General features: G+C 37.6%; 1 pseudogene; it reads right to left on the reverse strand.

The window, feature by feature from the left end:
• Window positions 1–10,130: 10,130 nt before the first annotated feature.
• On the reverse strand, window positions 10,131–15,827 carry LOC139471410 (uncharacterized; annotated as a pseudogene).
• Window positions 15,828–17,887: the final 2,060 nt, after the last annotated feature.

Here is a 17,887-nt window from a genome sequence, read left to right on the forward strand (position 1 = left end):
TCAATCTTCTCAGGATCTGCTTCAATGCCATCAGCTGAAACAATGTACCTGACGTATTTGACCTTTCTCTTGAAAAACTTGCATTTCTTGGGAGCTAGCTTAAGTCCACATTCCTGCAGCCGCTGGAACACAAGCTTAAGCCTCTCGACATGCTCCTCATATGTCCTGGAGAAAATGATCAAGTCATCAATATAGGTCAGACATATATTCAAGTGCAGACCTTCTAAGCACTTCTCCATCAGTCGTTGATAAGTAGCTGGAGCATTGGATAAGCCGAAGGGCATCCGGTTATACTCAAAAAAACTAAAGGACCTACTGTAAATGCGGTTCTTTGCTTATGATCTTCCTCCACCTCTACCTGATGGTAGCCGCTCTTCATGTCAAGGACAGGAAAGTAAGTCATACCACCTAAACAGTCAAGCATTTCTTCGATTCTGGGGAGTGCATAGGAATCTTTGATGGTTCGGCGGTTCAGTTGCCTGAAGTCTATACACATCCTGAGTTTTCCATTTTTCTTCTTAGCAAGGACTACACTGGATGCCCATGGGCTGTGTGAGTGTCTTATTACACCTGCAGATAGCAACTCCTGTAAATGACTTCTAACTTCATCAAGCATAGCTGGTGGAATACGACGATGTCTCTGCTTAAAGGGCGTGTGGTCATAGAGCTCAATCCGATGCCGAACTTGTGTTGAGTGACCCAAGTCATCATCTGCCTTGGAAAAGATGTCCTTGAATTTGAGTATGGTGTCTAATCCTTCCTCAATCTGATCACGTGTTAGGCCCTCCTTATCCATCTCTATCTGATCAATCAATGTGTCAGAGTCTACGGGACGACCAGGTGGTAGATCTTGAATTGTGACCGGTTGCAGCTCACATAAAATAGCCCGAGTCGGAATGACGACAGCCTTGGTAGTGACATTTGAGATGTGCACTTCAATGGTATCCTGTCCTTGAGGGTTGTATTGGATGATAGTTGGGGCAATGTCAAGATCATGTGGTACTGCAGAACTGATGGTTGGTTGTAGCAATGCACATACCTGAGGATATGCTAACCCTCTGCTCAGTTGGCCCTTGATGACTGTGGTGCTATTACTAGGGATTACAACACTTTTATGTTCTGCATTCCTAACCAAAGCAAGTTTCCCATGGTTTCTCTCCAATTCCTGTTCATGTAATACAATACTTCTGAATGCTAAGTACCAGGGGGTATGCAAATTGGCCTTCTGTAAAAACCTATCTCCATTTTGGTTTCGGCAGGTTTCAAGAAAATGTGATATCTCATTTGTGCCCAGTAAAACTGGCACCTTTGCATTGTATCTGGTGTCAGATACCACAAGAAACAGACAAGATACAGAGTCCTCATTAACACCACCTCCAGGAGTCCTAACTGTAACCTCGATAATTCCCTGATATTGGAGTTGCTCACCACCACCACATTCAATATCAAGCAACTTATCCAAAGACACTAATGGGATATGAGAAAGATGATTCTCATAAAAAGATTGAGAAAGTATTGATACAGTGGCTCCAGTATCAAGAAGGGCGCACACTGGAATGTCCTCAATGTAAACTTCAACTTCATTAGAAGTTCCTACTAATCCTTGAGGCAGTTGCCTGTGTGTGGGGCGTTGAGAATTGCCTAATGGTAGCCCCTCCCCACAGGCCCGGGCAAGTTTAAAGGGCGCCTCTGATGATCCAATAAGACACGACAACCATAGGCTAAATGGCCTGGATATCCACATCTGTAGCAAATAGGTGTGTTTCCTTGAGGTTGTGTGTTATTCCACTGTGACGTGATACGTCCACCTGTCGGCTGAGACTGCTGTGGGCTGGGGGGCTGATACAGTGGTGCAGCCGCACCCTGTGGGGCATCCCCTGACTGTGCACCCCTCCAAGTAACCTTTTGTCCACACTCTCTACGTCTGGGATCTCTGCCTCTTCCCCTCCATGAACCACTCTGGTGTTGTCTGTCCTCATAGCTTGGTGGATTGGGATGTATAAATGACTGACACTGATATACCTGAGCAGACATCTGTGTCTGTTGTTCTTTCATCTCTGAAATTTCTGCTTTCAATTCTTTCATCATGTCCTTTAGTTCCGAAAGGTCTCTTTCTTTGGCAGTCTCAGTTGTCGAGGCCATCTTCACAGTTGCAGACTTGGGCCTGATCTTGGGTGTGTCTCGTTTCCCATGGTTCAGATCAAACTCAAGTTCACGGAGGCATAGTCTTAATTCATCAAAATTGGATATAGCATCGTATTTGTATCCAGCTAGACTCTTAAGCGATGAGTGTAGACCATCCCAAAGTCTTGACCTTAGCATATCATCCAGTTCTTCTTGTGAGATGTGCTTTAGTTCAGTAAGCTGGAACAATAACCTCTCCAACCTAGAACTCCAGGTTGCCACGTCCTCGTCATCATGCTGACTGGTACTGTAAAACTCTGATAACAAGGAGGAACAACTCCGTAATGTTCCAAAAGCACTCTTAAATTGGGACAACAACTCTGCAATAGATGCCTTATGACCTAATTTCATGGAAACCAAAGCTGCTTCTCCTTTAAGTGATTTGCGAAGGGCTTGCAATATTACCTCAGGGCTGTATGTCCTACTCTCCATGAGGCAATCCACCTCATATCTCCAAAGATCATACTCTGTATCTTTCCCATGTTCTCCACTGAAGAATGGTAATCTGGGGAAATGCTGGTAAGACACTGATGTCCGATGGCTTTGACTTGTTTGCGGCTGTGAGGTATCAGACGAGTCTTCCATCTTTATAGCAATACCTTCCTCTTGAGACATTCCATGTATCCAATGCTTTAAATCCTCTGGAGTATCATCTTTAGGTGTCATTCCCATCTTTCTAAACAGTTTCACCATGTTACCCAACTCCTCCTTACTGAGTTCCATATTGGACAGAGTGGATATAATCGCGGACAAATGTTCTAAGAAGAGTTTATATTAACAAGAGTCACTAAGACGAAAAAACTAAAGTGCAATATGGCGCCAGCGCTGTTGTCACCTTTGTGACTAAGTATGTATGTGACGATGAAAGAAGCAAATTGACAAGAATGTGATTATAGCTAAAAAGAAGGCATTATGAGCTGAAAACGAAATGAAGGGCAGTAAAGCAGACTTGATATAACCAAGCGAAGCAGCAAAGTCATCTGAGTTGATCACCTGGAAAAGAATATGAACATGTCTAACTACCAATTAATACTAAAGTATGGGATAGGTGGGTTCAATCACATAAAATGAGTGAGTGAGATCAAAGCAAACTAACCTGGCTTGACGACACTAATGACAATATAAGTGGGACACGACCAGAACCACCTGTTATACCATCTTGGTGCATAGATGTGTGCAAGGTGCCGTGAGTGCAGGGTGTTGATAAATATATGTTGTGAGTCAGTCACAGAGTCATTCTGGGTTTATGGATAACCTGTTTTGGTTTGGTTAATGCATAATGCCTAAGATGAATGCCTACACACTTTATTAACTAAGCAAGTATTTAAATCTTATCTAAGCATTATGTAAACACAAAGCACACTACTCATACACATCACAATGAAATACCATGCATCACTAATGCATGTGTATCCGGGTACATGTAGTCAACACTAATAAATAAAGAAATACAGTTTACAGTGACCTTCAGGGTAAGACTCAACAAACGGACACACCTAACTGAGTCAGTAATGGCACCATGGTTGAATATACAAAAGAAAAAAAATGTGTTGCAACACAGGAATAACACTGCAGTGTACAATCAGTAACAAAGTATGACAGGGAACACCATTTGAATTTTCAAAGAAATATAAGATGCATCTTCTGTAGAGTATAACACAATTATGACTGTGTGCTGACAATAGAACAAATGCGCATTTGATGAGACAGAACTAAAGCAATTGCTTCCTGGCTAGCTTTGGAAACGAGTCCATGATTGCGTGAATCTTGGTACAAGTTGATAACATTCTGCACCCAAATAGTTCATAATTACCACGTATTCACATGGGTATGCAGTCCATTACTGGATCACTGGGATGGTCACTGGATCACGGGAATTGTCACTCCACCCAACATCAGTCGTCAACAGATCCTCACTGGGGGCTCCATTGTTGTAGCCATTATATGTGCATATGTGTCCCAGATAACATAATGACACAGGCTAGGGTGTGAGGTCTGATTATTTGTTCTGTCGTGATAAACCGACACCCTGGAACAATGAATACAATAATAAACATACAATTATATCTAGTACATTAAAACCGAAGCAGATTAAATAATAATCTACTACACTTATAAGCTATACATGATATATCATTTATAACATTTCACAATTATAAGCTTAGACGCGTAAGTTTAATGGATTTACACATTTAATATAAATATGGTACAATAAATATTATATTATGTTACAATGCAAGCAATATATAAGTATACATATATATATACCCGGTGAATCCCACTGAGGTGTATTTGGGTGGTCACAATCCCTTGTAAATAGATTAAATCCCTCGTGAAAACCTTTATATAAGTATATCCTTTCTTCCAGTCCAGTGCACAGTGAAGTAGTAATGCCAAGTGCAGGGTGAAAACAAAGGGGTTTGAAAGTGGGACACAGAGATTTAAAACTAGCCAATCCAGAGGACGCCTGGGCTTACACTCTGATTGACCACCAAGCAGTTGACTGACCCACTAAGTAAAACATGACATTAGAATAGGGCTTTAATGATAATACTTGACTTACAACTATTTAAGTACGCAGCCTGAAATGAGAAATACAATGAATAATTCTTGATTACTGCAATATCTGAAATATACAAAATACCATTATTGACAACATACATAGTAAATTAAAAGCTAATTAATAAAACATGATTAATATATATAGAACTACTATCTACCACAGAAAGTATCTTTTACATACAATGTCAAATGTACCAATAGCACTCACAGTAACTTCCAGTAAAATAACAGATCCAGTGGGTCTGAACACCTTTATAACAGTTTATATACTAAATAATCTAACTAATTACAAAGTAACTAACATAAAGAAAGTATCGACAAACAAATGACAATGTACCCGTTGAGGTTTATAGACTTACCCCGAACTACCTCTGTTACATCTGTAAACGACTGGAATGGGCTTCCAGGCCTAGTAGGACGTAACTACAATACAATATGCAAAACTGACAATTCCACTCAAATACAGGCTTAGTAATTAACAACTTATCAATGCCTAATTCTATAAACCACTCTGAGATTCGAGCCTTATTTAAGTCCCTCGCTTGCACGTGGCATTGAAACGTAAACAAAACGGAACAAAGGAAAAACAATGGAGTAGAAGTGTATAATTACAGTACAAGGGAAATTCGCGTCTCATGCAGTACAGCATGACCAACGGGAGATAACTGCTTATGGGATAGATAGCTGTAACAGTAGTCACTACAACTAAAACCCGTAGTTAATTTGTTAATCTCATAACACAATTTAAATATTATGCACTTCTTTGTGCTCACACAACCATTGAGAAAAGAAATGTTGACTAGGTTACAATTCTACTACTACTACGCTGGTGAAAATATGTGTAAGCAATGAAACAGCCTCTCCACGGCGTTCCTATACTGACTATAGTACAGTGGCTGCTACAAGATGGTAATTCGATACTTAACACAGTTTCTACAAAATTAAACTTTGCCACTAAAACCATCATAGACAAATGAACTTCTATAGCATCAAACAACGATATATCAGCTAAAGGGGTGTACTTACTCATTGATAAGATAGCTAATCAGAGCTGGTCCAAAACAATGTGCTCTGTGTTGAAACAACGTGCTCGGCTGGCTGGCTAAAACAATGGAATTGGCCTGAGCGCGAGATGGAGTGATAAGCAGAGCATTTTGGGATATCCCACAGTAATTAACTAAGGCCAGATACGTATTTTTGAACTTGTAGGAAATAAACAAATCTTTAAAGGATATGGTTACATTAATGTGACATATAAAATAACTTCTTAATCAGGAATGTTTACAAACATTTCCGAGCACAGTCGGAAACTGCCGAAGATAATGTAAGCAAAAGTGCGTGTCTGATAGCTACTTTACACTCCCCTGCTTCCTAGTTGACTCCTGGCAACTAGACGCTTAACAAAACTAACTACTTTTCTACCATGATATACACAAGATGGTCCCGAGAAAAGGTATTTCGTCAAAGACATTGTGGTACTCATCTATCAGTATCAAGACCAGTTGTCTTATGACAACATGATACACTGCTAGGACATTGTGAATCTCAAACTAACATACAAAATAATGTTCTTTTAAAAATATACATAGAAAAATATATTTGGATATAACAGTAATAATGTGCACCACAATTGAAATACTGTTTTGGTAAATACTGTTTGTCAACTGAAATTTCATCTCAGATGTCCTTTGTCACTTCTGGACGGAGTTTGATAGCAGTTGAACCAGAAGTAACTGGGTCCTTGTGATGTCGGCGATCACAGATGGATCCAACTGCATCGTCGTGTTATTGGTCGCTTCTTGTTGGAGAACTGATCTCGGGAAATTAAGGGGGTTAGGGTGTTTTCCAGCTGTGCTCTTGGTCGCAGATTGGTCGCAATATTACTTTTGTATGCTCTAACCACTTCAAGCAATGTGAAATTAAAAAAGGTCTGGGAGGGCACAAAAAAGAGGCTTGTTCCAGGAGCTGTTCCATGTATTTTTAGATGGAACAGAGCCACCAAGAGTAGACCAACCAACAAGGTCCAGGACAGAAGGTATTGATTTGACTATCTCTTATTATCATATCAATTATTACATATAATATACAGTTCACTAAAATAGTTGTAATCATAATTTGTCATGACATTAATATTTTATTTAATCATTCATTTCTATTCCAGTGCATGTACTGTACAGTGTGTGACACTGTCAATGTATTATGATTATAATAATGGCAGTATTGCTCCCAGATCTGGCGGGTAGCCAGGTGCGCGGAAGCTATGTCCAATTTTTTAAAAGTACTGATTTAACTTCGAAATTTTACTGCATCCGCCATCTTTGTTTATTTGACTTGACTATTGTCATTGACTTATTACATTTCTTTGTGTGAGTGTTGTCCAAAATGCACCCAATTGCTTAAAATGCAATCAAAAGTATAAAATATTTATGTGAACCCCCCAAAAGTTTTCCTCTTTTTGAGGGAAAACCTGCACACATCCCTGATAATATATTTTATGGTACCACAATTACTATTCTAGGATATGCTTTATTTACGAGGGAATATGAAATGTTCCGTGACTTACACTTTTCAGGTTGGATAGCATGGACAGTTGTACCAACAATGCCTACACCAGCTGACACTGCAGATCTGGCTTCGACTACGGCCAGTGACCCGACCCAAACATCTACTCCCCACCCAACAGCAGATCATGATTACCATGAGAAACAACATGCCACAACTGAAGAAAAATTAGCTTCTGCACATGCAGAGATAAAACGCTTACAAAATTGTGTAAATGTTCAGTCTGCAAAATTATTTTCTATAAGACGTTTCGCTACCAGTCCTGTGGACATCAATTTTTATACAGGTTTTGCTGATTTCAATGAGCTAGATCATTTTTTTCAGTGTCTCTATCCTACTGCTTCAAAGATGCAAACCTGGACACAGTTTCAGAGAGGCACTGATGTTGACAAACTACACTGTGGATTTCCATATTCTTTGTCATTGTTTTACCAGTTATTTGTGTTTCTCATTAGAATAAGACAAGGTTACCCTGAAACACACTTGGCACATCTGTTTAATGTCAGTGTTTCAACTAATTGTAGAATAACTATTACATGGGCCAATTATCTGTATTTTTGGCTAGGATGTGTATGCATTTGGCCCTCTAGAGAAATGATAAATGAAAGAATGCCACCAGAATTTAAATGTTCTTATCCTACAACACGGGTTATTGTTGACTGTACTGAATTGAAATGTCAAACGCCAACCTCTAGGGTTGTCAATTCAGAAATGTTTTCGCATTGTAAAACCCACACCACTATGAAAGCATTGATTGGTATTGCTACCCATGGGCCAATTACTTTTATCAGTTCCCTTTATGAAGGATGTATTTCTGATAAGGAAATAACCAAACAGAGTGGTCTCTTGTCATTGTTAGAGGTAGGCGATGGAGTTATGACTGACAAAGGGTTTTTGATCGATGATCTTCTTCACTCTACTGGTGCTCACTTGATTATCCCCCCCTTCCTCTCAAAATCAAATAATTATCAGTCTACTAGAAAGGATGTAGAAATCACACAGGAAATATCCAGACTACGTATACATGTGTGAATGAATTCCATATTTTTGATGGCATAATTCCATTAACCATTGTAGGATCTGTAAATCAAATTTGGACTGTTTGCTGTCTATTATCAAATTTCAGGGGTTCTCTTTTTTATGTGATGCAAAGAGAAAACTTATGAAACATAACGTGGCTAATGCTCCTGTACTGAGAGTCTGGTGACTTTAGACCATTACTTGAACCATGTCTTCATGGTGTGTCATCTTGATAAATACTCATTAAACAGAAATGTGATAATTGTTTACTGGTACATTACTTCAATATGGTATATTATGCAATCAGTTTTGCAAGTTCTTGTGTCATAGTTGAATGGCATGGTAATGGGAGAGTGGAAACATCTTTATTTCCTTGTATTACTAATACATTCATGCTGAAACAGTGCAACTAAAGTTTTCAAAACTGAAGTATGCCAATACCATAACAATTTGATCATTCATGAATATGTGTGTACATATCTTACCATGGTTACATGTCTAACACATTAATTGTCAATGTCTCACGCCACCCTTCATGAAACACATAAATTACAGTGTCACTTGGCTAATATATGAATCACATCATAACCCGATTAATAATATAAAACTTCATTACCCATAAAAATAGACATTTACGGGTTGATATTTCAGTAGAGTCTGTCTGGTTTCCAACCGTACAAGCTACTTGGCAAATTACTTTCCATTCATTACATCAGTCAACTTGCCTCTTACTGATAATATTGTTTAGATTTTACCAAGGATGTAATTTTTGAAATAGTTGAAGTAAAACAGATCCAACCTGGTTTTCATTTCATTGCAAAATTCTTCATTGAAATATATTCTCTCCAAGTGGTAATCATCTTTGCACCAATCAAAGAAATCGACCCACCTGGCCCCAGTGAGTAACATTTGACCCATTACTTGATGATAATGCTGGAATGTTTCTTTGAGCTTGTATGTACCTTGAGATGTTAACTTAAGGTAGTTGATATTTGCTATGGATTGTGCAGTGGAACATTTGATTTCTAGCAAACCCCAAGGGTCACTCTCAGACGGGTCATATACCCGCCTGTCTGGTGAAGTGGCTAGATATGGACATGTATGGTTAATGACAATTCCACAAGCATAGACATTAAGCTTCTGCAGCCTTGAATATGCCTCAGCAGCAGAGTCCTCATTCTCCATGCCATACTTCATAGCCTCAGTTTGTCTTTTGGATTTCAGTAGAGTGTCACACAAATGTTCAAAATTATCTTGTCTGGTATGCACAAATTTAAAGTTACTTGAAGATAGGCGATGTGCCTTAAGTTCAAACCACTTCTTTTACTCTCATTGATCTTGTGTTTCCTGCTCGTATAAAGCACTCTGTGTTGATGAAACTGACAGTCCATCGAGAAATGTTTGTTGGTTTGATGTAAGTGGGCCATTTAGTTTGCTTTTAATATCAGGCGTTACAAAAGGTGGGGGAAAAGGGTGTGAATGGTTTATGATATGACTTTTGTTTATGTTTGATATAGGAGGCTGTTGAAGTGAAATGGTTAAACCTTTGGGAACATGACCAAACGCAGATGGTACAAGAACTATATCGTTCATATTCGGAATGATTGATGAGAACTGATCAGCCTTAGGATTTTGTCCACAAATGTTTTTTAGAGTGGAGGAAAATTCATTATGGTTGATGTCTTTGGGCAAGGGATTGTATAGAGTAGACCTCAAACCATCAAGGCGCCTCTTTTTTAAAAGGGGCAGGTTTCGCATTGGAAGATGATGAGTGAGTAAGTGTAGGAGAAGCAGAGGAAGTGTTAGTAGAGGCAGCAGATGTAGTTGAGGCAGCAGATGTAGTAGAGGCAGCAGATGAAGTAGGGGCAGTAGAAGAGGTAGTATATGTTGATGACTTAGATGTAACAGATCCACTGGCAGGTGTTTTTATTTTTTGAACAGTGATTTGGTCTACCTTTTTGGCAAAAAGGCCTTTACTTCTTTGTGGAACATGCCATGTCTGTGGCAGCGATGTTTTTGACAATGCAGGTGGCAGTGTTTTTAAGTCAAGGGATTGATAGTGTTGTAACAAATACAGTAAACCAATCACGTGATTACATTTGCCCTGGCCAGATTCACAATTACATGAAGTCTGCTCAATGAGAATTGAATCGATTGTATTGATCCAGATCTGAAAAATATCATTGGTAGTCTATTGTTATTATTGTTTTATGTGGTAATATCTGCTCAGTGTAATAGTACTTTTTTCTTATGAGGATTAATTGGCCTTGTCCAATTATAACCATGACTTGAAAATAATTATGCAGGGAACCCAGTTATCGTTTCTAAGCCATGAGCATACTAAAGGTTTCTTCACTAAATTGATTGTTCTTCAGACTATTGATTCAAGGTGTGGGTTTTCAATAAATGAGAATTTTAATTATCTTTCCATCAAAAAGTACTTTATTTTCACAGCCACAATTGTTTTAAATGAATCTTAACGAGAAAATATGAAACAATTTATTGAGTACAAAAACACAATTTCCTTTCGGTTTTATTCACCTACATGTGATAAGGGGTTTCAGTCTTTTTTATTGACTTGAAGCTTCGATCTCTGCAGGTTGAGGAGATACTATAATCATAAAAGTAATTGAATATCCTGCCTGTTATAATCATGATAATATCAATGTATATAATTGATTTAGAACAGGTCTGTAAAATAAACCCTTGTATACAATTTATATCATTCTTTGTTGTATTTAATTTGCCTGTATGTGTTTACTTTTAGTCTGACTCATGTTACCATAAAATGGTGAGTTATTACACATATACTTCTTTGGATTTATGTGAATGTTGATTGGTCACACAGCAGATCATATGGACACATATTACTCAAATGTGGAGGGCAATAGAACATTATCTGAGCTGCCTGGTAATGTTTAACACTGAACATGAATGGTACACTATGTACAGTGAAAAACAAAATTGATGGAAAACTGTAAAACGAATCTTTACGTAAGGTGAGTTGCTGCTGGTTCTTAGGCTTATGTTGATGAAGGGACTTTTCCACGAGTTCAACACGTTTTCTTTGAGGTTACAACAAATGTGAGTAGAAATTTATGTTTTGATAGGTGAATGCATATAACAGAAGAAAGTATTATTTCAGCCAGAGACCATAAAATATGGTATCTGCTTCAGCCTAACAATAGTTATGTGACATATGAGAAAGTCATACAAATCATACAGTGATCAACGCAGCAATATATATTTTTTATCTTTAAATTTCAGTTTTACACATACTGTTATATTACTCATTTCATGTTCAAAATAACACCCAAATTTTTTAAATAATTTTTCATTGCTTCTACAGTAGGAAGCTATTCACCACGTTTTTTTGTTTTGGAAAATATTTATACTTCAGGTGGAATGTAAACAATGAAAAAAATCTGATTATTCATTTCAAAAGCTGTTCTTATTTGGACTCATATCAATAAGAAAACAAATCGAAACAACTTCACAGCCAAATTAAAGTGTTGTTTATTGTTTACTAAACAATGTGATTTAATGATTATCCCATCAACAATACTAGGTGTCACATGTATTATAAAAACCGCAAGATGTGTGTTTTAGGAGGACTTTGATAAGATAATATTTAACAGAAAAATCACTTCCGGGTTGCCGACACAACCAAGCCCCTACCTTCAACATCGAATATGTATCCCTCGCAAAAATTGCCATAGGCTCTTTTTAATACTTTTCTAGGGACTTTTGCAATTTGGTTTACCCAACTTTCAACAAAACCGGGTCTTATGACCGGGACACAGTTTAAATTTTTGGTCCACACAGTCTTCGCTCTCAAATTGGTGGAAGCCATTTCGATACTGATTCCTTGACACAGAAGCACCGAATGCTCTCCAAGCCTCGTTTTCGATCCAAGATGGCGAAAGTGTGAAAAAGGTCAATTGTGAAGGATAAGCACTGGTATTAGGATCTTGATGAAAAAATCAGATAAGGCTGCAGCTGGTGCTTAGTTTAAAGCATATATACCCAAGTGTCTTTATCAACATTGTATTAGGTGAATATATGGTGCATAAGTTGGCGTATAGGTTGTTTGAGTGGCTTTTGGAAGCTGGAATGATGACAATATTAAGATATAAGTTGTTAAACTTCTTAATTTGCTAAAAAGTGACATTTTGGAACAGTTCCTTGCTTGACAACAGTACTGTACCAAAACATCACTATTTTGCAAATTAAGAAGTTGGAATCCATATATCTCAATATTGTTGTGTATGGATATTGTGTATGGATGATGGTCAGAGTCAAACAGAAAGTCACACAGATGTAAGGCACAGAAATAAAAGGATCTCCTCCTCTTCGACTTGTGAACTGGAGAAAGGTCGCAGAATAGTCTTGGTGTTTGTGTTGATAGGGATGTTGATAGGGGTGTTGAAGATAAAGATGAAGATGTTGAGGAAGGGGTTGACAGTGCATCTGGTTGGCAAGATGTGTCTGGAGGAGAATGTGGCAGAGGATGCTTTGGCTCGAGAGGATGTGGATGAAGTGGACGGAGGTGATGACTCAAGGGGTTGATGGGATTCTCCTCCTTGATATCAGGTTGTTGCCTGCAAATCAATGGAAAACGTTAATAAAAACAAAATAGCTTCATACCAAACAGAAGAAAATATTACAGGAAGGAAATCTATACTCCCTTGAACTGATTCAAGACCTGAATATTACTATGATTCACCTACAAGTATATAATGAATAAAACAAGGCAAAAAGTGACTCCTAACCCCTGACCTCGACTAAAATAGTGGCATTATCAAATATATCCCTGTCCATTTAGTTCAAGTTTATAATTATGATCTACCACAATCCATTAAGGAATGAAACAGATAAGATCAGCAAAACGTGTATTTTGTTTGAAATATATTGAAATAAAAATAGCACGGTACTGCAATTTAAATCCTAATATAATATGTTGGGTTATTTAAATCAACATTGTACCTGTCCGAATGGCATAAAAATTGTTCCTCAATTGGAAAAGAATCCATGAATTAGTTTTCGCAAAAATGGTCAAGTAAAAACAAGTCCCAAACATGAAAAAGGCAGTATTGTTTACACAAATTGTTCCCTGAATTTTAAAAAAGAAGCCATGCAGTAGTTTTTGAGTTACAGGCTGCACAAAAGATGTCCTCTGAAGGACGGACAGAATACCCTGGTATAACTATATACAACCGTACTGTGAAGTCGGACCTAGAACTCCCAGGCATGTCACAGTAATTGAATGTCAACATAAAGACTGAATGATGCAAATGTTTGTGAGACAGAAAACGGAATGCAGATAATCCACATGCCATGTAAAATGTCTAATAAAAAAATGCAAGTACCTCTTTGTTCCTTGTATCTTCCTCGAATGGCCCATTCCGGTACCCGACCAGACGGACTGTCTCTGAGCATCTTTGATGGGTGGTCCTGACGCATGTCTTTTCCCCTGATGATGTCCAGCTGTTCTTTTATATCTGTCATCATGAGGGATTTCCACACCAGAGGCAGCACAAGTTTGACTGTCTCATCTTTCTCATCAGATATGTCTGGAGACGTACACTCCCTTGTCAGGATCCCCTTTTCCCTGCTCCTCCAATCGTCAGGTTTCTTACTTTTCTCTAGAGCCTTGACTCTGTCCTTAAGCTTCTGCATTGAAAATGAAAGATCAGTTTGAAATAGCTCTTACTCATACACAAAATAGCTCACATCATCGCAACAGCTCGAATGACAGCAACAGAGATAACATACATCAAAAGAAACTTTGGGTGCATTACTTTACTATAACAACACCATACATATTCGATGAGACATTTAATAATACAGTGGGTCAGGCTCATTGCACTTATATTGATATATTATTCCTGAGCACTTCTAAATGTCTGAAACAAACACTGTATATTTGGAAAGACATGGCCACGATAATATAAATACCTGATTCTGATATGTTTATTTAAACTTACTCTTGTTCTTTTCTTGTTTCTTCTGTTATTTATCCTATGTTGTTCTTTCTTGCCATTGATTTGTCGGTTATTGCCATCTCTCTTATTTTTCCACACTTGTTGTTCAAACAAGTGGCGTTCAGCCTCTGGAAAACAAACAGGTAATGTTCACATGGTCACAAGGGTTATAACATTTCATCCCATATGTGGGCCACTTATCAATTAAACCTTTTCAAACTGAGTTCATCACATCATAGCACATGTCATTAATGCAAATATTTAATTTAACTTAGAATACGAATTAAGAATTAAGAACCCCCTAATCATTAGGTAGCTGATAACTTACCCTGATCATGCAAAGAGATAATATTTTATTTTTTGTTTTGTTTACAATCAGTTTACTTTAATGATAAGCTCTTCCAAGTATACCAAGAATTGCCTTGTTATGAAAAGGTTCTTCATATCAATTTGACAATAAAACTGATGTTTTGTCATGTAAATGGCATGAAGCTAAATGCAATATGAGAAATTGATAATGTAACTGAAACAAATGTTGAAAAATGAAAGTATGAAATGTAAACCACTGCAATCAGATCAATGACTCTCCATGATTGTCAATTAATCAGAAAAATAAAAACATTTTTCATCATAGTCACATCGATAAATTCAGAACTACAGGCAATATAGCAGATATTATCTTTAAGAAACAGTTGCTTAATGAAACTACAACTTATATATAGGATTTAGCTTTCTTACACAAATTACTTTCAAATAAGTTTTTTAAATGCTAATAAGATTTAAATAATATGTATCTTAACTGGAAAGTTTCCTTGGAAAGGTGTATAAAGATTGTTAAAACATTCCTATAAATCATTATGATTTGGATGTTTGAAAGAAGGCAAAATCTGGTTAGTATTTTCCTATCACAAACACTTGTAACTTTGTCATTTCCCACAATGCATCATACTATGATGTCACCACAGGGATCAAAGTATTATTTATAAGTTAAACCACTGTAAGCCATGTCTACTTTTTATTTGTTCATGTGTTAGGCACTTAGGGGTGGTCGGGCCGCCTAGTGGTTAAAGCTTTCGCTCATCATGTCGAAATCCTGGGTTAAATTCCTAACAATGTGTGAGGTCCATTTCTGGTTTCCCCTGTCGTGATATGGCTAGAATGTTGCAAAAAGCGGCATAAAACCATACTCACTCCTCTACGTAATGACACAGGCACCTTTGGCGACACCAGAACTTTTAAAATCTCCCTTAATTGTCAGCAATGCTTGGTCAAGTTGAATGCAAGTATTGACATTAACAAATCATTGGTACTTCAAATTTTATAAACAAAATCCAACACAGATTATTATATTGACTTACAACTATTGTAGTGCAGGGATTCCTTTAATTGATCCCCCCTCCCTCCCCCATAATAATGCCGTAGTGTTAAAAGCGACGTAAAACTGAATGACTTTCACTGATACTTACCACTCAATCTCTCAATGTTTGCCCATGGCTTCCCAGAATAGTTCAGCATGATCTCGCGAACCACCCGGTCTTTAGCTCTTTGAACTTTGCAATCATCAAAGCTGGAAAAAGAAAAGTTGTGGTCAGAATGTATCCACCTTTAGCATCATTAGTTATCTTGTGGGTAAAACTACTAAGTCAAACCAAAGTATGTAGAAAATTCTGGCCAGGCCCTGATGTTTTGGAGAGACATTTTCTTAACAAATAGTTCTATGGATCCAACGACCAAAACAAAGGTTTTATTTAAACATACTGATGCGACATCATGTAAAGTTACATTAAAAAATCTAATATCTAATATTGTTATGACCTTTCTATACAATATGTTAAAACAATTTTAATTTATGGCACAGCACATCATCTGATAGATCTAGTTGAGGATAATTTAGGCAGACAGTACAAAGTAATTCATAGTCCCTGTCATCCACATTCATCTTCGCCAATAACAGTAATAATAAATATACTACATTTCATTAATAACTTCCGTTTATTTGATTATTTCAAGCATGCCATAGATCTAAATTTGACACGATTGAGTGGCGTGGTGTACATCGTTATTATTTCTAATACATATTTTAAGTTAGAAATTATCTTGCGTACTGTATAAAGGTATTTTGTGTCTAACCTTTTGAAAATACATAGCTGTCTATTTTAAAAACACGCCATCATAATTTGTAATTGTTTTTTTCCCCAACGCCAAGACATAACATTGAGTACATAACACCGGACATACTAGGGCGTCAACAAATCCGTAATAGAGAACGTAAATTATTTATGTAATTACACGATCTGGTCATTGTATCTGGACTTATTTTTGCTTACGAAATCGCTCAACTCACCGTTATTTTCAGCAACCACAGTCAGAATACTGCTATGGACGCCTTGAAACGAACTTTGTTTGACAGATAATGGATATATATATCTTAAGTCGTTCATTGTCTCGTTCACAGTCACATTTGATGAAGTTTGACTATATGTCAACATAGAGTTTTCTGGATCGGAAGTACTTGAGCCTCGACGGTGACTGGTCAAATTGTTCCATACATAAAAATATCCTATCAAATCCTATCAATTTATGGTTGTTATTATTTCCAATATATATAGTAAAGCTGCAACGAAAATGAAACGATATTGGAATAAGTTATTCCTGATAAAATAATAGTTTCAGATACATTTCTGTCGTTTATTTGCATTAATATTTGTAGAAGGTTTATTTATGCACAAGTGAAACCTCATAGAGAACTAGAGATGGTTAACAGTTTCATTGTGGGAATTATGTTCCTAGTCCTAGAGCTGTTTTGAAAACAAAAACAAAAAAAACCGTGATCGTAGCGCTTTCAACTCGTACCACGAATGGGTCTCGTCAGACCATAACTGAATAACGGACATGAGACTCATACGTGGGTTGAAAGCCCTAGCCAATTAAAACTGCAAACTTAGCCAGCCGGAAACAGCAATCAGTGTACACTCGTATCCATGTTTTAAACAGCAAAAACGAACCCTGCATAAATGTGAAACGAATTAAGGTAGATCTACCTCTCATACTCCAACTCCAATGGGTCATCCGCATCATCACTCAGTGCTTGTACCACCTTTCTCACCAAAGACTGAAAACATAATATGTAAATGACTTAAACAATAAGAATAACTACGCCTAATTCCATTTTTGTCATACACGATTCATACTCGTTTTAAAATAATTTTAAACTTGATACGAACTTGAGGGACGCCACAAAAACGTAGTAGCCGAGTCGCCCATGCATGCTCTTCTTTGATCAATCTGACAGTGGAACTCGAACTGTTAAAAATCAGCTCAAAGAATATATTTATTGAGACATCAATGAGTTCCGAATGAAAGATGAGGTATTTCACCCAAACATTTCACATTATTTCCCGGCACTGGCGAAGAGCAACCTCCTCGTGGTGAGTGCTGGGTAACGCTAATCGCTCTTCCCCCGTGTGGAACCGGGGTAGAATAATTCCACAGCACCCCATTGCTGGTCGTAAGAGGCGACCAAAGTGGGCAGCCCGTTTGCCGTGGGTTGCGTCCCTGTGTCGGCGGAGGACGGG

This window comes from Haliotis cracherodii, unplaced genomic scaffold (genome assembly GCF_022045235.1).
Source record: "Haliotis cracherodii isolate W230 unplaced genomic scaffold, xgHalCrac1.p SCAF_22, whole genome shotgun sequence".
Taxonomy (NCBI): domain Eukaryota; kingdom Metazoa; phylum Mollusca; class Gastropoda; order Lepetellida; family Haliotidae; genus Haliotis; species Haliotis cracherodii.